General features: G+C 42.4%; 1 protein-coding gene across 1 annotated transcript in view; it reads right to left on the reverse strand.

Moving 5' to 3' along the window:
* Positions 1–24,653, reverse strand: part of DNER (delta/notch like EGF repeat containing) — a 299,213-nt gene that overhangs the window by 139,164 nt on the left and 135,396 nt on the right. The gene's annotated exons all lie outside the window — the stretch shown is intronic.

Genomic DNA, 24,653 nt, shown 5'->3' on the forward strand with positions numbered 1-24,653 from the left:
TTTTGGCCCTAAAATGCCTTAGTAAACTATTAAAGAAATCAATCTTTGCAACAGTGTGTCACATATTACTACGTAATTCCTAATCATGTCAACGAATTCCCCAAAGTAAGTCAAAAGGATTTGCATGTTATTTTCAGCAATATACTGCTCACATGATGAGAACGTTGCCTGGCGGCCCCTTCCAGGTAAGAATGTAATTTCAGTAAGTTGTTGGCACCTCCCTTTGATCATGTCTCAGGGAAAATGCTTGGAGCTGCTCATAATGAAAAGTAATACTGTCCAATTTAACTTTCATCAAACTGCAGCTGGGTTAGAGCAAAGTAGCCCTTAGGAAATCCCACATGCCAAGAGCAGGAACTGCACCCTTTACAAAGGGGCAGCAGGAAGAATCTGAAATGAAATAGAACTCATTTTTTTTTTAAAAAGAATTTCTTTATGGCTTTGTAAGTAATCATTTGAAAGTTGTTGAAAAGCCAGTGTGGTTTCTTTGACACAGCACTCAAACTGATGGACACTTCTAACACACTTACAAGAAATCCAGAGCAAATGGTCACTACTTCTTCTCTTCCTTAATAACAGGAAATCAATATACACAGCATAATTCTTGATACAGACCTACATAGAAAAGTTTGTCCTCATATTCAGAATTCTAAGATCCATAGACCAACTAATCAACTGGAGACAAAAACTGACAAAGTAGGAATGAGGAGGACACTCCAGTTCTGTTTCTAGAGCTGCCTCAGAATGGGCTTTTGTCGACATGGGCATCTTCTACGGTCCTTCCAAAAACTACAGAATTGCTCCCACACAGCAGGCCATGGCGGCACTCCAGCTAAAGTCTGGTTTAAATTAACAACAAGCAAGGGAAAGAGCAAGATGAGATTTATAAAGAAGGGAGAAGGAGGGGAAGGAGGCAAGGAGGGAGGAGATTTAGAAAGAAAGTAGGAAGGAGGGAAGGAGGAAGGAAGACTGAATAGGAACAACAAAGCGTGAGACAGAAAATGGATGAGATCCCAGGAAAAGAGACACTAACACAGGAACACAAAGAAAGCAGAAATGGAGAAAGAAGACGGAGGCTCTCCATCCAAAGTTTCAGGGGCTCTCCCACCTCTGGTCACATTTTCTCACCCTCTCATTCTCATGAGAAAATATATTCTTCATTCCAACCACAACAAATGTAAGACTAGAGTTCTTTGAAAATGTGCATGAATAAACATACATTTAAATCATCATTGTGTACAGTCCAAGTCTATGATTCTGACTATGAGGCAAAAATATTGAGTCACTTTACATGGACAGATCGTGCGCTCCAGTGAGTAAACTGGCGCGGTGGCGTGGGTGGGATGGACAGCAGCATGGGGACAGAGGGAAGCTGAGCTCATTCGTTCAATATTCAGCAGATGCTTATCCAGCTCTAAGTAAGAGGCTGCTTTTAGGGTGGGCTCCAAAGGCTGAGAAACAGCCAGCAAAGAGAGCTGAGGAGGTCATATGTCACACGAAGGAGGAGGTCATGTGTCCCATGGATGAGGAGGACATGTGTCCCATGGATGAGGAGGTCACCAAGTCACATGGATGAGGAGGACATGTGTCCCATGGATGAGGAGGTCATATGTCACATGGATGAGGAGGTTATATGTCACATGAAGGAGAAGGTCAGTGTGTCAAATGGAGGAGGAGGTCAGTGTGTCCCATGGAGGAGGACATCAGTGTGTCCATGGCCAGCATCTTGATGAGGATAGAGAAGCAGGAAGGGTGAGATCAGAGGACGTCTTGTGAACCTTAATGAAATGGGAATCCACTGAAGAGATTTAAGCAGGAGAAAAACATATGATTTATACTTCCTCAAAGATCACATTTTGGAGGAAGAACCAACAAGACTTCATATACACTGGATGTGCGACATGAGGGAAAAGAAAAAATCATACATAGTGTAAGCAACTTTGGGGTGGGGGTGCTGGGCAAGTGAATCAAAATTTCTGCTGTGAACAGACTAAATTTGAGATTCTGATGAGACCCCCTTTCCAAATAGAGCAGTCAAAAGTTGGTGTTTGGACATAGGCTGAATATTTAAATGTGGGCCTCATCTGAATATGGATGGTGTTGCACTACTGGGACAGGGAAGGGCACCTAGAGATCAGAGAGAGAGAGAACGGGGCCAAATCAAGCTTTACAGGCCAATATTCACGATATAAACTTAATTGTATATTGACAGCAGACCACAACAGAATCATACTAGGATAGTTAACTAAAACAAATAGCTACATGATTTTTCCATGGTGGGGTTGATAAGAAAAGACAAGATTTCTGCAGCATGAAGGAGATCCAGAACTACATGATGGCAGACCTTTGACCACTTCAGCATTGAGATAGGAAACTGTGGTCCCTGACCAAAAAAAAAAAAAGAAAAAAAAGTTGCAAGGATGCTACATAGTTCTACTCAATATTCAGATGCTGGGAAAGAAGGAGAAGAGGGAGGGAAGGAGGGAAGGAGGGAAAGAGGGAGGGCAAAGATACTGCTTACCTTGGAAAGCCCCTTCTACTTGCTACACAACCAGATGATTTCCCTAATGAGTTTTAAAACTATAAAGAAGGAAAACTTTCTCCAAAGATTATCCAGAGATCTGTTAACACCCTCAAGTAACTAGCTACGGTGACAAATAAAAGGTGGGTTTCCTTCCCCCTCTCTGCATTCCTCCTCCCCTAACTCTACACAAAAACATACAAACACTCTGCCCTGCCCACAACCCCACACTGTGCTCATTAACACAGTAATAAAATGTTCTGCCATCATTACAGTCCTTTTAAAACAGTGACTTTGCCAAACTCATCTCCCCTGGTGCCAATCAGAAGTTGAGAGCAACTGAAAGGGGGTCTGGTCATTATCTCTGGGGTGGAGTGGTCAAGCATCAGTTGGAGAATGCAAGATGGCTGGCTCCAGGCCATTAACTGTTTATTTTACCACTCGTCTTATTTAATATTAACACTAAAGAGTCTTAAATGGACTTTGTAGTTAATACCTCACTGGGATTAATGGCAAATGAGATTTGCATTTCTCACTTCAGTGGTTTGACTAAAGACCGCTTTCTTTCCTGTTAAAGGAAAGCATACACGCAAAACAAAAATTCTGGCCGTAAATACTTGAGCAGTAGGTGTTGGAAACAGACTGCTGACTTCTCCTATTAAGACTTGGCGAGTCATTTGGCACAAACCTATAACCTATAAAAACTGTTCACGGTCCAAGAAGTCCCATGGCTGGCAGTAGATAGGCATGAAAAGCTTGAAATATTGCAGATTCCAGCTCCAGCTGGAGACCCAGGGTTTCTGCATTAACATAATCATTGGGAAGGCAAACACCCCCAATTCCCACATCTCATTCCACAAAAGCAGGGATGAAACGGTGTATCTGCACCAACTTTTTTAAGAAGGGAGGATGGAGGTTAGCACAAAGCTTAAGAAGCTGGTCAGGATTCCCAGGGATTTGTGACCCCATACTTGTGGGTTGAGAAACAAAACCTGAGAAGTAAATCATCTTTGACAATTGCAGGGAGCAAATATGAACCTAGACCAAGTCCAGGGCCGCGTGATACTAAAGCAAGGCTTACTAGTACTCTTTGCTATTTTGCATGTGTGAAGAATGCCAGCAGACCAGGAGTTAAGGGGGAAAGTTGACTACGGACTAAAAAAGTTGTCACTACACCCATGTAGTGCCCGGCCATACTGACCATCCCAGGACCTCACGCAAGGTCTCTCTTTTCCAAACAAAGCTTTCTTTAGATTTCCATGTAAAGGCTGGGTTCTGTGGTTGTTTGCTTGCCTGCTTACTTTTAAGTTTTGATACTTAAAGCGGTACATTGCTTTTTGGAAAATTCACTCATACAGTTTATCTCATTTTCTGTGGGTTCCTGAGTAAGGTAGGGCCCAAAACGCTTTCTGAATTAGGAGACACAATGGCGCATAACAGCTACAGGCCAAATACTTCTACCATTGCCACTCATCTGAATCATCAGGTGGATTACCCCTGGCTGAATGACGATGAAAAGTATATACTAAGTAATATCATTTGCTCCAAAGAAAAAAGAAATTGCAGAGATAATGGGAAGCTGCTGTTGAAAAAAAAAAAAAAAATACAATCAACTTGCTATCACCTGAAGATAGAATGACTGATTCTCAGCAAATCTTATTGTCAGATACAGCGGCCCTTCCCCACTGCCTCCCAGCTTTATCAGCATCTCAATGGCACCTTCTGTCTATTCATCCTGCAGAGAAGGCTCTGAAAATTCAATATTGAAACACAGGCTCACAAAATGAACAAAAATTTTAGATGGAGACTCCTTTGGTTGACGTTCTACACTTTTCCAAAAGAAATATCTATTCTCACAGTAAAAGGTTACTGGCCCAGAGTGCTGCATTTCTGTTTAATTTTTTTTTTCAAGAAGATGTTCACCCTACCACACTCCTTTCTCTACTAATATTAGCTTAAATTATTTGCCCGAAGTTAAGACTTGAGTATTTGAGCCACAGGAGTAACAGCTAGTTGCCCGGTGATATGTATTCTCCCCACATCCTTTGAGCAATAGCATTAGGAGTTTGTGCAGGGAACTGGGCCACCCAGTTCAAGAACCTGCCTCTCCTCAGTGACTCAGGGACAGGAATTGCGGCGCCTCTGTGACATACATCCACGAAGACTGAGCGAGTACTGCCCTGCCCATTCCCCCCCACATTCCCCCACCCCATGACAGTGGTGGCAGCCAGTCTGAATCCAGAGATGGAATCTGTGTGGTGAGGGTGTAGAATTGTCTTCTCAGGCCTGGACCAGCTACCTCTACACTGTAACATGAAAGAGAGATGAACTGGAGACTTGTTTAAGCCAATGTATTTGAGGTCTCTCTATACAAACAGATTATACTGTATTGTAATCAATATGGGTGTGCAAAGGAATCATACAAACTCCTTCCCCTGTGCCACCTCTGCCCCTTGACTCAGAAGGAATCACCATGTAGCTACTACTTCATGTCACAGTCTCACAAAATACTAATTCCATCACTCCCTCCTCTCCTTCATCTTCCTTAGTATTCACAAAGCAGGGTTGACCATTAGAATGGTCCACCTATCAGACAGGGGAGGAGTGGAAGAGAACTGAGCACAAACCTAGGAAAAACACCTAATGTCATTCCTTTTATTATACAGGGATATACTAAATGTGCACATTAACAGGTAGGTATAATCTATAATTTAATTCTAACATTTTGTTTATTCTGTGGGTAGTGTAAGTTTCACATCACAGAAATAACTGCCCACAATATCTATTCGTTAATTCCAAATGAGTGCCGCCTAATTAGTGGCTTTACTATTTATACTAACATGAGTAACTAGGCCCAAGCGTCTACATGAGGGTAATGGGAGGTTATACAGGCTCTACCACCAGATGTTCGAGTTCTCACCAGCTCTGAATTTGGGAGAGTTATTTACACCACTCATGTCTTGGATTCTTTCTCTCTGAAACAGAGATAATAACACTACCTATTTCCTGGGCTGGTGGTTATGATTAAAGGCCTTAATATGGGCCAAGCTCTTAGTGCAGTGCAAGCATGTGGTAAGGACTCTGTAAGGCATCATCATTATCATCACCATCATCATCAGCACCACCCCAATCATCATCACCACCATCACCCCATCATCATCACCACCATCAGCACCCCCATCATCATCAACATCATCACTACCATTATCACCATCCTCATCATCATCACCCCCATCACCACCACCACCACCACCACTATGACCACCATCATCACTATCATCCACAGCAACATCAACAACCAACATCTACTTAAAGTGGGATCGTCAATGGAACTTAGAGTTGTGTGGGTCTGAGGAAATAGCTCTGGGAAAGTATGGTCCGGAGAAAACAGCAGTGCTGGGACGCAAGCATGTAGGTCATTTAGAGAGTCCCCTAACTCAGTTTCTGTGATGTCAAACTTCTATACATTCTATTATGTAGTCTTAGTTTTTAAAAGTACAAGAAACACTTAATGGTATAAAATGGTATAAAAAAATTCAAATTATAAAATCTTTTTTGAAGCAAAATTTACAACTAGGCCTGTCAAACCTCTCCATGTGCCTATTTCTGCCATTAAGTAATCTCCATTTAGGGGGGAAAAAAACCTCATTGCATATGAAAACCACGTCCTAATTGGACACATTTTTTAATGCCGGTTCCTGAACACCAATTGGTAGAACATGAAAATTAATTTGCACTTTTCTTTGAAATTTTGTTGGCTCACACAGAATATATGATTGAAATTCTTCATTTATTTAATCTTTTTCAGTGTCTATTTGATCGCCTTTTCACAATCAGTTAGAATTGTATCACTTAATCTTCCATTAGTACAGTTTCAACTCATCAAATACTAGTAAATCAATTGCTAAATTACTGTAGAACCCATATACAATTACCCACCACATCCCGTCATTAATACCCAGTGAATGCATTCTGATTATTGGCATTACTATGAATGCCAAAACAATTAATCACTTCTCTGGGTTGATGTGAGGGTAATGGGAGATTATAAATGCAGAGCTAATTGGGCTTCAGATGACTTTATAAACACTAGGGAGTCAGAGAACCGGGCCTTCAGACGAGCTAACATAAAAAGCTGTTGATTGACATGTTTACCTTCTGAGCTGTGGCAACCAATGTGAACATGATCTTTCAACTGCCTTTGTCCTATTGCATTCCTTTGCTCTGCTTTGATTGAAAATCCCACATTTACGTGGCCACCAAGAAGACGGTCTGTTACCTTCAAGGTCATATGAAAGAAGTTACCTGGATTTACGAGTGTTCGGTGAGAGTTCCGATTTGAGATGTGCTCACTTCTTGAATTATGCATAACAACTTTATCTTCCAGGGCATGTATTATTGTACTAAAAATAAAACTAGGCAATGTATTGTAGTGAAGCCTCAATGGTATGCCATGATTTGAAAGAAAAACAATTGGGAGGGATGGAGAGGTTGACTCAGATTCAGCCTGTCTGGTTGGGCTAGTCCTAGCTCCTCTTAGTCTTGTCACCACAGGAACAGTCATACCCTCGACCTCAGTCCTCAAGATGCTCAGAGGTAGCTTGCCTACCTGCTCCACTTTTGGGAGCTCTAGAAAGTTCTCTACCACTCAGCCCCTCTCCTATCTGACTCACAAACACCTACAGTCAGAGTCACCTATAGAGTTTATTTAACAAACGGTTATGCTGGCTGCAGCCTGACCCAGTAAATGAGAATGTCTGGGGATGTGGCCAAAGACACCTATGGGTCCAACTACTGGCTATGTTGTTTTAAGGATGACTTCTTTTCTGCCAAGTTAAAATGCATAGGATGAATGCATTTACCAGTTCCTTCCCTTCAACAGTTCCTTCTTGCATGGATCTTAATGTGGCCTCCACAGCCTAGTGTGTCTGATCCAGCCTACCTCTCTACCACATCTCCACCTCTCTCACCCTTGTTCTCAGAGCTCCAGCCTTGTGGCCCCGTTGCCGTTCTTCTGATATTATGCATTGTCTCCAGCCACAGGGCCTTTGCCTGGAACATGCAGTTCCAGCCTTTTGCCTAGAAAGGTTTCCCCATTGTCTAGTTAATCTTTTAGCCTAATTATCTTTCTTCAAGATAGTGATCCCCACTGCCCCCAAGGTTATATCAGATTTTTATTATCAACTAGAGTCACAGCACAGTGACTTATCACAGTGTGCTTATCACACTTGTAGTTTTCTATTTATTTGTGGAATCATTTATTACCTGTTGCCTCACTAAAACATCCGATCATGAGGGCAGGGATTTTTATTTGTTTTGTTCACAGTTCTATTGCCAGTGCTAAGCAGGCACCCAACTCAGTAGATGCTCAGTAAATATTTTGGGGAGGGAAGAAGAGAAGGACAGTGGGAGTGAGAGAAGACAAGCGTAGGGCCTGAGTGCGGCACCAGCAAATATGAGGATACAAGAGGCACAGAGTAGCAAAGAGAAACAAGGAACCCAGAAAAGAAAGCTGGCAGTGACAGGAAAAAATTCCTCTGACCTCCTGCTTTAGCTAACAGCTTTGGTGGACAGAGTAATCACTACCAGCTCTGACCACGAAGCAAAGCAGTTTCAACCTCAGCCAGGAGCTGCCCTGAACCCAGAGCCCCAAGCCAACTTAGGTGGCAAGCCTCATTATAAACCATGCCCTGTTCCAGACCCCAAACAATACCACCAGTCCTGCTCCGGGGCTTACCAAGAAAGAATGAATTACACACTGTCCCTCTTCCCAATCAGCTCTTTCTCTCAAAACTAAATTCTTTAATTCTATGTGACTGGCAGCTTAGTGGGCTGCAAAGGGTTTCCTTTATCTATCCAGAGTAAATTTTATTTATGCTTCAGTCTTTACAAAAGTCCCAGGAATGCTATCTGAGCATCAATTCTTTCTGGGATACTCAGTGTAGGAAATTAAAAATCCTATCCATCTTCCTTTCAACCTTGACTGCCCCAAATCCCAATCTGACTTTGTTTGAACAAATGGCCTTCAGTTCTGGAAAATCTAACAGGAATTACAATGTATAAGGCAGAGGCCCCAAAACAAGAAAAAAAGAAAAAGTGATCTGACACATCAAGTGGGTCCCAGTCTTTTCTAGCTTCCATTTATTTTTCTAAATTAACTTTATTGAGGTATAACTTACACACAATAAGGTACAGTGAGTTTTCACAAATGTAAAAACTCTAGTAACTATCACCAAGGTCAAGATATAGAATATATTTTTCTTTAAGATTTATTTATTTGGGGGCACCTGGGTGGCTCAGGTCATGATCTCAGGGTCCTGGGATCGAGCTCCGCGTTGGGTTTCCTGCTCAGCTGCTTGAGATTCTCTCTCCCTCTGCCCCTCCCCCTGCCTGCGCTCACACTCTCTCTCTCTCTCTCTCTCTCTCTCTCTCTCAAAAAATAGATTTTATTTATTTATTTGAGAGAGCAAGAGAGTGGGGGGGAGGGCAAAGGAAGAGACTCTTCAAGCAGACTCCCCACTGAGCTGGGAGCCGACCTGGGGCTCGATCTCATGACCCTGAGATCACAACCTGAGCCAAAACCAAGAGTCAGATGCCTAACCCTACTGAGCCACCCAGGTGCCCCTACAATATATTTTTCTTAATTGAAGTACAGTTGACATACAATATGTTAGCTTCAGGTGTGCAACATAGGGATGCAACAGTTTTATATATTACTCGGTGCTCACACTAAGTGTGGTCCCCATCTGTCACCATACAATGCTATTACAATATCACTGACTATATTCTCTATGCTGTGTTTTACATCCCCGTGACTTGTTTATTTTATAACTGGAAGTATGTACCTCTTAATCTCTTTCTCTTATTTCACTCATCCCCTCTAGCTTCCATATCTAATGCTAATGGTAGACCCTGCCTTGGTAAAAAGGCTGCCTGCCCTCATGGAAGAAGAGCTGGCTTCCTCATGTAAAATGCAAGCTTTGGGCTCAGGCGTGTTAGTAGGAACCAATCACACTTTAATATTCTAAAGAAAATGCTCCTTAAAATACAATCATCCCAGTTGTAAAATGAGTAAGTCACAGAGATGAAAAGTACAGCATGGGGAAGTAGAATCAATAATATTGAAGTTGAATCAATAATATTGAAATAACATTGTTTGGTGACAGAAAATAACTACACTTACCATGGCGAGCACAGCATAAAATACAGGATTGCTGAATCGCCATGCCATGCACCTGAAACTAAGATCACATTGTCTGTAGACTAAAATAATAAACATTTTTTAAGAAGGGAAAAATACAATGATCACATTAATAGAAAATTAATTCATGATTTTGCTGACTGTTTTTATTCATGAATATTAGCTGTGTACTATATCCTTCACATAAATACTAGCATTATTTCCAACTCTAAAGATTGTTTTTTTCCAAACTAACTGTCCAATTTCATGTCTCCTTACATGCTCACACTCACCCCCTCCAAGCTATCTACCCTTTAATGCTCATCCACCTGTCAAGTCCCTTAAATCACATATGTGCATATCTATGACCATGTGCCTCTGTATGAGCAAATCTGTGTCTCTGTATGTGTATGTACATGAAGGGGCATCCATGTGTGTGCACGTGCATACATACACACGTGCCCTGATGTGTGTATCTACGTACGATGGATGGACAGGTGTAGGCATGGGTATCTACATGTCTCCAAGACACATTCTATAAAATAAAATCAGATGCACAAAACCTAAAGCAAGCCTAAACCAAATGTTTCAGAAGGCTGTCATTGTCTTGAGAGAAATGTGTCCGATCAAGTTTTTTCTGTGCCACTGGATCTGTGACTCCAGATCCACACCTGGACGCTCAGTGGCAGGAGACTCTCATCACCTCTGTCTGCTGTTTTTTTTGGTTGTTTTGCATAAGCAAGTTTGAGGTGGGTTTCCACACTTACGAAATAACCCCCCTCTGGTTACTTACCAGGAATTCACAAGGTATTTAATATATACATTCGATTAGTGTTTATTGAATGCCTCCTTCCCCCAGGCATGGCATCGAGTGCTTGTAATACAAGACAAAACAGGCCAGACTTAGTCTCCTGCCCTCACCGTGCTTACATTCTAGAAGGTATATACATATTGTCTGTTAGAAAGGGATACGTTCTATGGGGGAAGAGGAGAGCAGAGCAAGGTGGTGTGGAGTCCTGGGGCACAGAAGAGAAAGGGGAGAAAGGGGGCTGCAGCTCTATGAGAGGGTGGCCAGGACAGGTGACGATAAGCAAGGCCAAGAAGCAGGTAAGGGAGTGAGCCAGCAGGAGCGGGTGGCCGGTGCAAAGGAACGGGGAGGATGCCTGGGGAGACCGAGAAGTGGTGGAAGTGGTGAGAGCAAGAGAGAGAACAGTAGGAGACCAAGGGGCCAGAGAATGAAGGGACAGACATACGAGGCCTCGTGGGACTTTCAGTCTTGGCTTCCAAGACTTGGCGGAGTCAAACAGGAGACCCTGGGGATTGTGAGCAGACCTGGGTGTCATTATGGCCCAGCTGTGGGGGCAGGAGTAAGAGCAGGGAGTCCGGTCAGGAGGTTCTGGCAATAACCCAGGAGAGAGGCTGGGGGCCAGGCGGGAGAGCAGGGCCATGCAGAGACGCAGTCAGATCCCGGGTACGTAGAAGTTGGAGCCAAAGGACTTCATGGTAAATGGATGTGGGAGAGGAAAGAAAAAAGTTCAAGAGTGATGCCAAGGTTTGGGGAGTGACTGGCAGGAGAAATGTCTCACCAGACCTGTGAAGGCCACCCTCAAAATGACCCTGCCTCTAAGATCTCCAACCTTGAAATCCCCCTCTCTGATTCGCTTTTCCGTCCCACGGCCTGCCACCACCACCTTCCTAGTCTCCCCACTCTGCCTGCTGGGCCCCCTCGCTTTCGCTCCCAGATGCCAGCCCAGCGTAAACATCGTCAGCGTGGTCATTCCCCAAACCCCCTCCCCGCCTACTCCTTCTCACTGGGGAGCTCCCTTCCTTCCCAGAAGCTCCACTTCTAAGCTCCAAGCAGACAAGCCCTAGCTTTCCATCTGCAGCCACAGCCTCCGTCCTGAACTTGGGTTCTCCACTTCCAAGGGCCTGCACAAGGCCCCAGACACAGCGAAACTGAATGCAGCTGCTCTTTTCAAAGAAAAGCCTTTCTTTCCAACAGAAATACCTCCCAGCTTGAAACTCTGATATCCGTCCCTTTTGACTCTGCCTCTCTGTCTCCTTGCTTCCCTGACACCCAATCACATCTAGAGAATTGACCTTCCCAGTGTCCCTGGTACCCAGTGCCCTGCTTTCTGCTGCCACCGCCTGCCTCATTTGGGCTCTTCTCGCTCACCACCAAAATCTACTCCACAATGCTCACCATATGATACCAGCACCCCTGCCCTTACCTACCTGTGCTCCCCCTCCTTTACAGTCTGGCTCCTACCTCCCGTCCTCTTCCGAATCTTCCGTGGCTCCCTTCTTGAAATCCACTGCTGCAGTCAAATTGATCTCCCTCCCACATCATCGTTCACACCAATCCTCCTACCCTTGAATGTCTTTCCCTCTTTTACCTACTCCTCAGTTCAAGGCCAAGCTCAAAATATACGAGTCTAAAGCCTGAATTTTCTGCTTGGTGATTATTCTTCCCTTCTGAGCTCATGTAGCTCTTAAATGAGACAATTCATCTGGTATTTAATATACACTCTCTTTATCTTCTCTTTTACCTCTTGAAGTGCTCTTTATCATCTCGAAATCATTACTATCTAACAAGAGTAGCAATTACTTATTATATGAATATTTACACTCTTCCAACTTCCGCTTCTAAGGGGAAAGGACTCTTGCTTGCTGGGTCAGTTCCCAGGCAAGTTCTTTATAGTGGAGAACCCCAGGAATGGGCAAAACAGAAGAACTAAAAGCAAACAAATCCAAGAGACTACACTGATATATGGAACAAAGGGCCAGAAGAGCAAGAAGAAAAAGATAGGAAAAGCCTCAAAGCCTGGGTGGGTGTTGGGCTGAGATTTTGGCGAGTAGACATGGAGAGTGGGGGAGACAATTTCACAAAGCAAGCGCCAAACACATGGAGTCTATTAAGAGAGCAGCGAGGAGGAGAGAAGATCAATAAGATTTTTGCTGCTTGATAGGAATGCATTCTTCCCACTGCTATTCATGTTCTCTCAAAAAGATGAATAAAGGTTCCAAGTGTTTTAATCCGTTATTGGCTACTGGACTGGGTTCATTTGATGTGACTCTATGAACAAGACTAAACCGTGGGACAATGAGAGTTATCTGGGTTACATAATGAGTATGTCCTGTCTGCCTGGAGGCATTTTAAAATCTCTCAAATTCAGGAACTGGGATCTTATATTTCTTTGTAGCCCCAGGGCTAAGCACAATGCCTTAAAAGTGGCAATTTATCAATAAGCATTGGTTGATGGTAAACAGGGATCTGGATGGACGAGCAGAGGATGCAGATCCTGTTTTTTAACATGATAATGTTCCAGAGGCTGGCATCTGTTATTACTGATATAGCCAAACAGTATTTGTCAGTGTATTTATTTAAAGAGATTTTCCATTTGTCTACCAAGCAAATATAACTTTTGTAGGTCAAACTCACAATTACGTCATTAAAAGAGGACAACCATGAGCGCATTGCTTGTTAGGGATGTATGTGAATACCAAAAATATCATGGCATTCAAAACCCAAATGTCAGAGAGAGCATTAGAGAGGAGAAAGCAAGGGAGACTTTTTGAAATGCAATCCTAATTATTTATATTCTTCACAAAAAACTAGACGATTTGCTCCTGCTGACATACCCTATTTTGGTCCATTTACTTGCTGCTCTCAGTTTTAGACCCAAGAGCTTTGTGAAAATCAACTGCAACTACTATGATCTTGTGTCAAAGTCAAATGATTATCTCTAAAGCATCCCTGATGGGTTTTCAAAATATTTGTCTTTTCTGGAAAATCCTTTGCCCCATTCTCAGAGAATAATTCTGACCTCATAAAAAGTCTACAATAAATGGAACTTAACTACCTCCCTTCAGCATATGGAAATGGGAAAGCAAAAGAACCTAAGAGAAGGAGATGGCAATGGAATCAGGGGTTACAGCCTTCTGGAATACAAAAGTTCTTTGCATAACATTAAGCAGGAGAAATGTCACTAGAAGTTGACCATGTGTTAGAGAGCATGACAACAGCAACCGCTATTCATTCCCCATCACCCCATCTGCCATTTTATATTGACTCAGATGTACAAACACAGTAATACAATGAAACCATCCCATTTACTAGGACTCTGATGTGAAGCGCTTTAAATATCTTCTGCTTAAAGAGATTTGTACTGTCTGGGGGTGCCTGGGTGGCTCAGTCGGTTAAGCGTCTGCCTTCAGCTCGGGTCATGACCCCAGGGTCCTGGGATTGAGTCTTGCATCGGGCTCCCTGCTCAGCGGGGAACCTGCTTCTCCCGCTCCCTCTGCCACTCCCCCTGCGTGTGCTCTCTTTCTCCCCCTCTCTCTGTCAATAAATAAATAAAATATTTTCTAAAAAAAGAGATTTGTACTGTCCTTTCTCTGGAAACTGTTAATGACCATTTTTCTCCTTTATGGAGATCGCTAAGTGCTTCAGATCACTAAGGAAGTTGCTAAGAGGTGTATCTAAAGACGAAGTTGGATACAGTTAACAGCAACTAGCCACAAGTTGATTCAAGGGCAACAACACACTATTCCAAAGATAAACTGGCTATCCTGAATGAAAACTGGAAGAAAGTTAAGGACAATTTGATAATGTGTATCAAAGTTGTTATTAAAATATACAAACCCTTTGATCCAGCAAATTCTCCATCTGGAAATTTAACTCAAATAAATCATCAGAAAGGATACAAAGATGAGGTTATAATAGTGTTTGAAATTCAGTCTTAAAAGGCAAAAGAAATGAAGGAGCTAATTGTTTAACGATAGCATATTGATTAAATAAATTATAGTACATGGATTCCATGGAACACTATACAGCCATTAAGAAGAATACGACAGATTTATACCTATTAACACAAAAGAATGTCAGTGATGCATTAAGTTAAAAAGGCAAATAACCAAGCAGCATATGATTGTGTTCCTCTTTCCAAAAAAATATGAATATTATTTATATTTACATTATCTATTGTCATAGAGCCTTTTTAATTTTCAAAAGAGAGTAAATTGGAAAATTAACTTTCAGTGAGAGAAAACCATAGTCCCAGGCTGAGCCCTGAGACTCAATCTCTTTCTTTCTCTCTTGCCCTCCTTCCCTCCCCACCCCCTCCCTCCCTCTTAGAATGAAGAAAAAGAGGTACACAAAGGAGGGGCAGAAATTTGGCTATAAACACAGCAATTCGTGAAATTACTTTCTTAGTTGAAATTTGCACTGACATAAGTTAAGAAAAGCTTTGACAGGGAACTGGTAAAGCCCTGAGAAGGTGTGTCTCTAAATTAAAAGAAAAAAACACAGTTCAATCAAAGTCTATGGATTAGATTTGGGTTAAAACTAGTATCGGTTAAGGAATAAGGTTATTTCTTTTCAGAATTAACAAGAAATTCTTTAAAATATAAAAATAATTTTCCTTATTACTTAATTTTGCCAAAGTAATCTATAAGTAAAATGAACTACTTTCATTTTTTAAATAAAAGGCTAAGGCAGAGGGGCACCTGGGTGGCTCAGTTGGTTAAGCAACTGCCTTCAGCTCAGCTCACGATCCTGGAGTCCCAGGATCGAGTCCCGCATTGGGCTCCCTGCTCAGCAGGGAGCCTGCTTCTCCCTCTGACCCTGCCCCCTATCATGTGCTCTCTCTCTCTCTCTCTCAAATAAACAAAATCTTAAAAAAAAAAAAAAAGGCTGAGGGAGAGGGAGAGACAATGCGGCAGAATGGAGAGGGAGAAAGGGAAAATTTATGATTATGAAGACATACCTTGAGTTTGCTTCTCGAAACCAAGCCAGCCCCTCCACCTGATGCCTCAGGCCCACAGAGGAGAATTACCCCGCAGTCTCTTTGTTCTCCTAAATTCTGAAACTGGTGCTCGAAATCTACAGAAGCAGCTTTCTAACTTACAGTCATGATGAAAGGCATGGACCCTGACTGGTTCTACTCTATCCTATGGTTGTCCTTTACTTCCCGATTAGTTCCTAGAATTTGCACAAATTATGGTGTGTGAAAGAATGACCTGAGGAGCTTGCAGAAGACTCTGATGTGGAACAGCCAGCTCTGAGAGTAGACCAGCAAGCTGCCTTCCACAAAGCCTGATTCCAGACTGTCCTGAAGGGTAAGAGAAACATCTTGTTCTTCACTCACCTGCCCCAATGCCACCACAGCTGGGGCAACCGACGCTCAGTGTTGGCCTGGGGAACCTCAGACATCACCTCTAGGGACCATGCATGTCCACAATGGAATGTGTTTTTGTTAACAAGACTTAGTTTATCACCACAATCAATAGGTACCAATACACAAATGATGCTGATCATGACAGTTTTTAGGAAAATAAGAGCAAGGCATTGAAGTGCAAGGCCAGCTAACAAAAAATTCCAATATTCATTACCAGTAATAAAAAGATCAAAAAGAATAATCATGATTGCTAATAATATAGAAATGTGGTTTTGATTTAAGTAAAATTTAATTTAATAGAAATCCCCCAACTAGACAAATGGGAACTATAAGAATTTTATCCCAATTATGCTGTTCAGGGCAGTCTTACACTTAATACTCTACTTTTGTTCCAACTATTGCTCTTTATTTAAACTTTTCCAAGTTTCTTCTCTCTATTTCAGGGAGTTCAAAAGACCATATTCAGCTGTGGTTTTAAGGTGACCATGAAAAAGTGAGACATTTGCATTTTCTTTATTAAATCTTAAGGTCTTAGCAAAAGAAGATGGTAATGATTCCATAGCAGGTATCCTTTCCAAATTTTCTTTGACTATTTTACCCCAGGCTTCAGAGCAAGACATCTTAAAGGACAAAATGTAAAATGTAGCATCCCCAAAAGAATGATGGAAAGTTTTTCTATCTTTCTTTCTTTCTTTTTTCTTTTTTGGTATTTGATCTTCAAGTACTTTTAATGTAACAAAGGGGGGAAAGTTTAAATGTCTTGGGGTGGGTTGAAAAATCTACAAAGAATTCTTAAGACTGACATTTGCAATTAGAAATTTTCTTCACACGGCATTTACTGAGCAGAATAACTGTTACATATGAACAAAATATAATCACTCAGGTGGCTACCATATGGCCATCACGGTCTAAGGAGCTATGATATGGTCCCTTTTCTCTAGAAATTTACAGTCTAATTAAAGATATAAAATCAACATACAAAAAAAAAGAGGATAGAGAACATTCAGATGCTACATTGTGTGATGATGACCAACAATAGAATTATCGGAAGGAAAAGTGAGGCTTAGCTGGTAAAGCAAAAATGTCATGAGTTAGAAGAAGCAGAAGGAGACAGAGCTAGGCAAAAATGATACCAGAGACAAGATAATATAGAGATAAGAACAAACAGGAATGTGCAGGGCTGGGTAAGATGAACATGTGAAAAGGGTGACCAGCAATTCAAACCACAAGATTCAGAGGTGGGGAAAAAAAAACAGCCCCACTCTGGGCTGGTATCAGTACATAAGAGCTAGGAAGAACTTCTGGGAGTATCAAGAAGACAGACAGGTTTCAGACCACAGGGATGAGACCTATCATGGAACAGGAGTCAGAAGGGGTGGCAATGGTGAAGGGATTACTCGGGACAGTGGGACCTTATGCTTGCAAGAAATCAGATTTCACTCGGGAAGCTAGAGGAGGCTCAGTGCCCGTGGGCTGAGAGAGGAAGGTTCCAGCTCACTGTACAGCCAAAGAGCCAGAGACCCCAGAAACCCAGATTTAGATGACAAGGTGTACATTCGATCCACCTTCACAAATAGGAGCTAGTAAAATATCGCTTGTTTGGGGTGCCTGGGTGCCTGGGTGGGTCAGTCAGGTAAGTATCTGCCTTTGGCTCAGGTCATGATCCCGGGTCCTGGGATCGAGTCCCGCATGGGGCTCCCTGCTCAGCCCGGAGTCTGCTTCTCCCTCTTCATCTGCCCCTCTCTCTGCTTGTGTTCTCTGTCTCTCTCTCTGTGTCAAATAAATAGATAAAATCTTAAAAAAAAAAAAAATTGCTTGTTTGAGAATGACCTGCCGAGGGTCTAAAGAAAGGAAGCCCGAAGACTTCATGCAAGTAAGCAAGGTCTGATACTGCAAGAAAGCAGGAGTAATTTTAGAAACTAGTCTGATAGCAACCTACAAACGGGAATGATGAGTTACAGTATTTCCGAGAATCAAATCCTACTTTGCTGGGTCAGAGCTAGGATGCAAATACCCATCATTATTCTAATAGTCTTAAAACACATCATAATCACGAAGGTGTTATCAAGGTACAGTAAAAGAATATACTGAAATTTTAAGTGCCCCAACGAATATCTTATTTCTTCATAGCCTAATTTATTCCATAAGATCTGAGGAGCTCACAGAAAATGCATACCATTAAATAGTGAAGTACAAATTAAAATGGACATCAGAGCCTGGAAAAATATAACTTAAAGAGTATGTGGAAGAGAGATAAGCAGGCCATAAAATCTTCACAGTTGTAAGAGGTGAATTACCAATTTGGTTCTGCATCTCCCAGTGGCCTTTCTGACAAGTAAGAGGAAAACGTATGCTAAGCATTTTTTACTCCACTTGGGAATCCTTCCTTCTGACAAGTCCTGGTCTAGACCTGGCCTCTTGCTCGTCACACCCCTCCCCTGACACCCTGGGTCTTCCACAGGGAGCCAGATGCTGGAGCCACGTGGTCTTCACGGCCAGGGGCCAGTCATGCAGAGCTGGAAGCTAGCCATTCACAAGATGGAGAAGCCTAGCAGATGGAGAGGGGCAGTGTCTGGCCTATGTATCTCCTAGCTACTTTTAACTCCTGAGAAACAAAAGAATCCATCAAGAAATGGCTGGGATAAAGTAAGACCTCTGTCTAGAGATCTGATGTCTAAATGACTAAAACAGGCACATGCAGAAAAGTTAATACTGGACACTATGCATGACTTTGGGAAGCTCTCCAGCCAAACTATGATGGTTAAGAAATCTCCTGTCCCTCCTTTCCTATTGGAACTTTTCCCATTTGAATACTGCCCACCACCCTTACCCTAACTGGTGTGGTCCTCATGGTGTCTCCTGTCTTGTTGGGACACATTCCCCCAAATCGTTCTCTTCATCAAACTTACAGGATGTAACATCCCAGCTCTGGCTGACTTGCTTTCGAAACTTACATTTTAAAGGTCAAGGCTCACAGGAAGAGTTTACCCAGAGGAAGGAGAGAGAGAGAGAGAGAGAGTGAGTTCAGGAATAAGAAAATAGAGCTTTATTGAAGGATTCCAAAGGACTACCTGGAAATCACATCAAAGACTAGAAGTTCCCTCTTTTGCCCATTGAAGATAAACAGAGAACCCAGGAAATAAAATTCATACCTGGAGCACTTTATATAAATGTGTTCATATCCAAGATGAGAGGCAGTTGGAGGAATGGATGGGAGAGTCTGTCACAGGCATGCTGAAATTAAATTCTATTTCCAGTTGTGATGGCCATTAATCAATTTCTAGAACTGTCATTAAATTATCTTAATGACACAGACTCCCGTGCCACCAAAATGCCACACACTGCACTTTGTACATCCAAGGAGACCGCTTTGCCTGTCCTACCTCCCCCTGGCAGTTAGCCGCACCTTCCTCTGAATCCTGGGCCCCTTTGGCGCATCCCTTGTCTATAGCACTTGTCTCTGTCTTTGTCGCCCCATTCACTCACTCAGAGACCACACCGAAGTCATCTTTGCATTTCCAGGCTGGCACTGTGCTTGGGAAATGCGAGGCATGCAATGTGAAGTTTCTAAACTAACGCAGAACTGAGTGTTTCCCACAGCTCTGCTGCCTACAAGTGTAAGTAAATAAAAGTAGGTTAAGTTCCCTGATATGGGGACATGAGAAGTAGGTATATCTGCCAAAAGAAACGACACTAAATGAGCAGAGAATGTTGAAAAGCATATGTATTCTCACATGATCATGTGCATAGCTTAAAGTGGAGGTTCTAAAATTTGGGGACTCAGATATCTTTGAGAATCCAGTGAACTTTTGGCCACAAACACATAAAAGTCTCCAGTGCAGGATATTCACGGGATTCTCGAAAAGTGACGTTTGAACCCCACGGCTGCCATAAAATCGTGGTCCAACTGAGCCCAGATTAGGAACTTCTGCCTAGGAATAAAGCATCAGTTGGTTGTGTTTTAAAAATTCTGTTATTTTGGGCGCCTGGGTGGCTCAGTTGGTTAAGTGACTGCCTTTGGCTCAGGTCGTGGTCCCAGAGTCCTGGGATCGAGTCCTGCATCGGGCTCCCGGCTCAGCAGGGAGCCTGCTTCTCCCTCTGACCCTCTCCCCTCTCATGCTGTTTCTCTCTCTCTCTCTCAAATAAATAAATAAATAAAATCTTTAAAAAAAAAAATTCTGTTTGGTTTTTTTTTTTAAGTCAGTATAAACTGTTAGACTACAAAAGACTTTATCTCCAAGGAAACATCGTGATGCCAGTGAGGATAAATCTATCGGTTAAGTCCGTAATGATCTAAACCCTGAGGCTGTGAAGGGCCACCGCACCAGTGAAGCTTCTTACCAAAGGAAAAGAAAAGTCTCAACCTTCATTGCACCTGCTAAAGTGCTGCGTTATGCCTCCTTATTTGTCAAGAGAAGAAAATAAAGAGAAAGCACTGCTTTAGAAATCATTTTGCAAGACAAGAATCTTTTTAAGCTGAAAATATAGAATCAAGGCAACTTAAAAAGCTCTATAGCTCCCAGGAAGCAGAAAAGGGTCATAGGCAGAATGGGAAAATTTCTAATCTAGTTAAGACATCCATTACAAAGACATGGAAGTCATTATTTCTAGGGTTCTGCAGCTAATTTAGTAGCTGTAATCCTGCAGAAGCCAGCCCAGCTCCTACAAGGGCATTGCTATGAGCTACATGCTACACCACTCATTTCTTTGTGAAGTTAAAGCAGATCTCAAGCCCTAAGAGCAGCTTTTCCGTAGGTCGCAAATGAAATATCACCGGTGTGAATTAAACATAAAAATGCACTTATTTTTATGAGATAAATTAGACGTTAAAAATGTACTAAAAATTGCAAGAAAGGATGATACAAAGGCGGTGAATGGTGATAGGAAAAAATCGTGGCTTAGAGGCAGGAGAAGAGAATGAGGGAAGACAGAAAGGCAAATATGAGCAGCTAGACCACCTTCAGGAAAGAATGGAGAAGAGAATGAGCTAGATCGAAGCAAAAATAATTTCGAAGATGAGGAAAGAAAGAAAATAGCAGATCGAGGTGACAACAGATATGGATTATAAAAGAGAGAAGTATGAAGGAAAATGTGGGGTTTCTCTGAGCAGGCAGGTCAACAAAAGTATGGGTAAAGCAGACATGCCTCCGCCTGGGTTTTCTGATCAAAAGAAGAACCATGAGAATATTCCAGGGTTGTCTGTGTGTCTGGAAGAATTTATGAGAATCTAAGAGGATTTGAGAATCCAAGTAGACTAGAATTTTGTGCTGGCCACTTTTCTCCTAAAACACTCCAAATCAGGAGAGTTTAAATGAGGTCTTGGAGAGGAACAGATGTGGGGGGTTGCTGAGGCTTGGAGAAGATGGGGAAGGGGGAGGTCCAGGTGGGGAGGGGACAGGCAGTGGGTGGACAGAGTTCACCAAGGAGAAGTACTGGGAGGTATGCCTAGAGGCAGGTGACCAGAGAAAGAAAAGCCTAGAAAAGGAGTTCAATGGGGTTTTCTCCCTGAGGAAATGTTCTCACCCAGAGGCTACACAGCAGGCCCTCATCCCTGACAGTGTCTATCAGAGCAATGTGTCCAAGCAACCCCGAGTAAAAAAAGAAAACAAATACCTCACATAAGACAGGTAACTGCTTGTCACGGAAATGCAACTGGAACCATGCATCCTTCCCATCTAGGGACAGGAACCACTGGGCAGATAAATCACTCAGGGGGCTCAGGTTCCTTGCTTGGCTGCTAGCCACGGAGCAGACAACACTACAGAAAGGTCGATTTAGTTACGGACCTCAAAACAGTGCATAAAGCAAGTAACATAGTGGAAAGAAGCCTATTTAGGAAAAGCCGAGGGGATGATGAAGGAGAAAGCAGGAGTGTTGCAACTGGATGACAACACGGGGGAAAGGGGTGGACGCACTGAGGCACAGAAGGAAGAGTTACACACTTCGTGAAATATTTTATCATTTCTTTCTTTCTATGAAAGACCATAAATATTCATAAGGCAATGGTAATGAAGGGAAACTGTTTTTAAAAATCCAATGGAGTGTCACTGAAATAGGTCAAATACAAGTACATTATCAGCATCCGGAACATGCAGAACATTCACAGGCTCTTGGCAATAAACTTTTTAAAAGAATATTTGTATAAAGCAGGCGACAGTGACCAAGTTTATCTCCCAAAGACACAGAAGGGACTCCTCTGTTCTGTTGCATAGAAATATTAAAATACCTTTGGTCATTGTGTATGTGGAACCCATAGAGAAGGAAGGGCACAGAGAGGGGACAGTCAATTCCCACAAGTGCCTTTCTTCCTAGAAAGGAGCGGAAGTGACTAAAACACAGCACCACGACTCTGGAACTTTACAGTCCCTTTGGCGGGGAAGTTTCCTCCCACCCGCGCTGGCCTCCCTTCATTCATCTGTCAAATGAAGGCTGTTGTACTCTGCAGAACAGTCTTTTGGTTCTGAGCTAAACTGTATTCATGTCCAGAGAGCCCGGGTTTGTAAAAAGGAATCATTTTAAGAAGCTGCCTTTTAAAAAAAAAAAATTTAACAAAAAGAGCATGAAGCATATGGCAATGTAGTGAGCATAAGATGTCCACAATGGTTATAAAAGCTAAATCTCGCTTCTTTGAGATAAAAGACCTCGTAAAGGAAGTCGGTGTGGCAGTGTCTGGCTGTAGCCAATCTTGCATTGGGAGGAAGCTAGCCATTCTTCCCCAGAAGGAGCCTGGGACGAGACTGTCCCCTACCTTGAAAAAGAGTAACACTAAAAGATTGTGCGCTCCAATACAAAGCTGCAAAAAACACTTAAAATTTTCAACTTAGGAAATTTAAAAAGACATCAGATCACAAATTTTCCAAATGAGAAATAATGGGTTAGAGAAAGAAAGGATGTTACTCAAAATCGTTGTCTCCTCGTCATACCCTGAATATAATTTTTGAGAAAAAAATTCCTTAGTTATTAATATATCAAATTAAATTTCTAAAAATTATTCCTCCGAGGAGCAGTACATTGGAACCCAATATACATTTTTTTCCATGACATTTTTTTTGTTAGCAAAACGAGCGCAAATTCTGTTGGAGTTCATAAAATTCCTTGTATCTCAAGAGTATAAAATTATATCAATGCCAGAAAATCCTAAAGATCTCCCTCTTTACCCCCAACATCAGTCTGAAGTTGTAAGTTATGTTACAACCAAATGTAATATCAAACATAAGCTAACATTTCAAATGGATATCCTCTGGTGACACCAATGACATTTTAAAGACTGGTGAGAGCATATACATTCTTGCTAAATGTTAGCTCCATGTCCAGGACAGTTTAACCCACTAAAAAAGGAAAACTTAAAAAAATCAATACAAAATAAAATTGAAGCTATTTACCAAAATATACAAACTATGTCCTTGTAGATAAATTGTTACAACAGACATGGAAGCAAATAATACTTACTTGCAATGTTTGGGGGAGTAAAATTTAGATTTGACTTGGACAATCTTAAATCACGCTGGTAATCCAATACCCATCCGAACAGACACACACCAGTCTGAAGTTAAATACCCTACCCTCTTTTTCCCATATGTCCATCCCCTACCCTGATTTCTCCACCCAATAAAATCTCTGCTCCCCCCAACCCACTCCACAGTGGGATTTCCAACGATTGAGAAATGGCCTTCTTATCAGAGAAGGGTCGGTCGAGTATAAATACAATACAAATTATATAAAACTGAGCATTTCCTTTTATCAGTTCATCTAAGTTATGATATTGGTATCAAATATGTATCTTAGAGAGTGTGTCTTGCTGTATACTTTCCATTTAATTTAGCAAAATATTTAGCGTATCTCAGGAAAAAACAAAGGAAGTCCCCTAAGTAGCCTGGAATCATCCTGAATATTTGTAATGTACACTTGCACATCCATCATCACACTGAAACGTCACAACACCCCTGAGAGACGAATGCTGAGTCTGCCCCACTCCAGGGGAGGACTGTTGGAATATATGCGCAGACAGGAGAAGGCATTAACAGCCGGATGCAGGGGGCTACCTGGAGGACACAGGACTGGGATGGATGGAGTCTGAACTTGAGCTTGTGTCTCTGAGTTGAGGCTGCATGAGCAACAAGCTCTAAGAAAGCAGCTGATGATATGGGCCTGCTTAGGGGCTGGAGTTACAAGTTCCAACCCCAAAAATGTTCTGTGCTGGGGGAGGGATGAAGACAACGCAGGATGCCGTCACAATGCCAACCAGGGGAAGGGTCCTCTGGTAACTGCCCAGGTGTAGCCCTTGGGAGGAGCAGGGGACAGTGGGGGTGGGGGTGTCTCGCTTTATGAAGGCCATTTCTACTCCAGGACAGAGGAATTTGAAGACAACTAATTGAGCATGTGGTAGTATAGCGACGAATAAACTGCAGATTTAAGTATATTCGGGAAAGTGAATAGTCAAAAGGGAGGGAGAGGTGGGTGTGGGGAAGAGGAGCCCCAAAAGGAGTTGTAATCCTCAAGTTACTTATGAGTCGGAGGCTCAGATGTAGCAAATCGCTTCTGAGGTGCTATGCCCAGGGTCCTAGGTCAGGCCTAACTCAGCTGAGAGCAGGGTTTTTCTGAGAGACCAACATTCAGGGCCTCCAGTTGCGCACAAGTCCTAGAGAAAGCAGACTAGAGTCAAAAAGAAAGCAGACTCGAGCTTTAAGTACCAATGGTCACACATCCATGTCGCTTTGTCCGGAGCTGGGATACAGTCTCAGGATTTCAGAGCACATGCTTTGTCCACACTGAG

The sequence above is a fragment of the Neomonachus schauinslandi genome, chromosome 3, assembly GCF_002201575.2.
Source record: "Neomonachus schauinslandi chromosome 3, ASM220157v2, whole genome shotgun sequence".
Taxonomy (NCBI): Eukaryota; Metazoa; Chordata; class Mammalia; order Carnivora; family Phocidae; genus Neomonachus; species Neomonachus schauinslandi.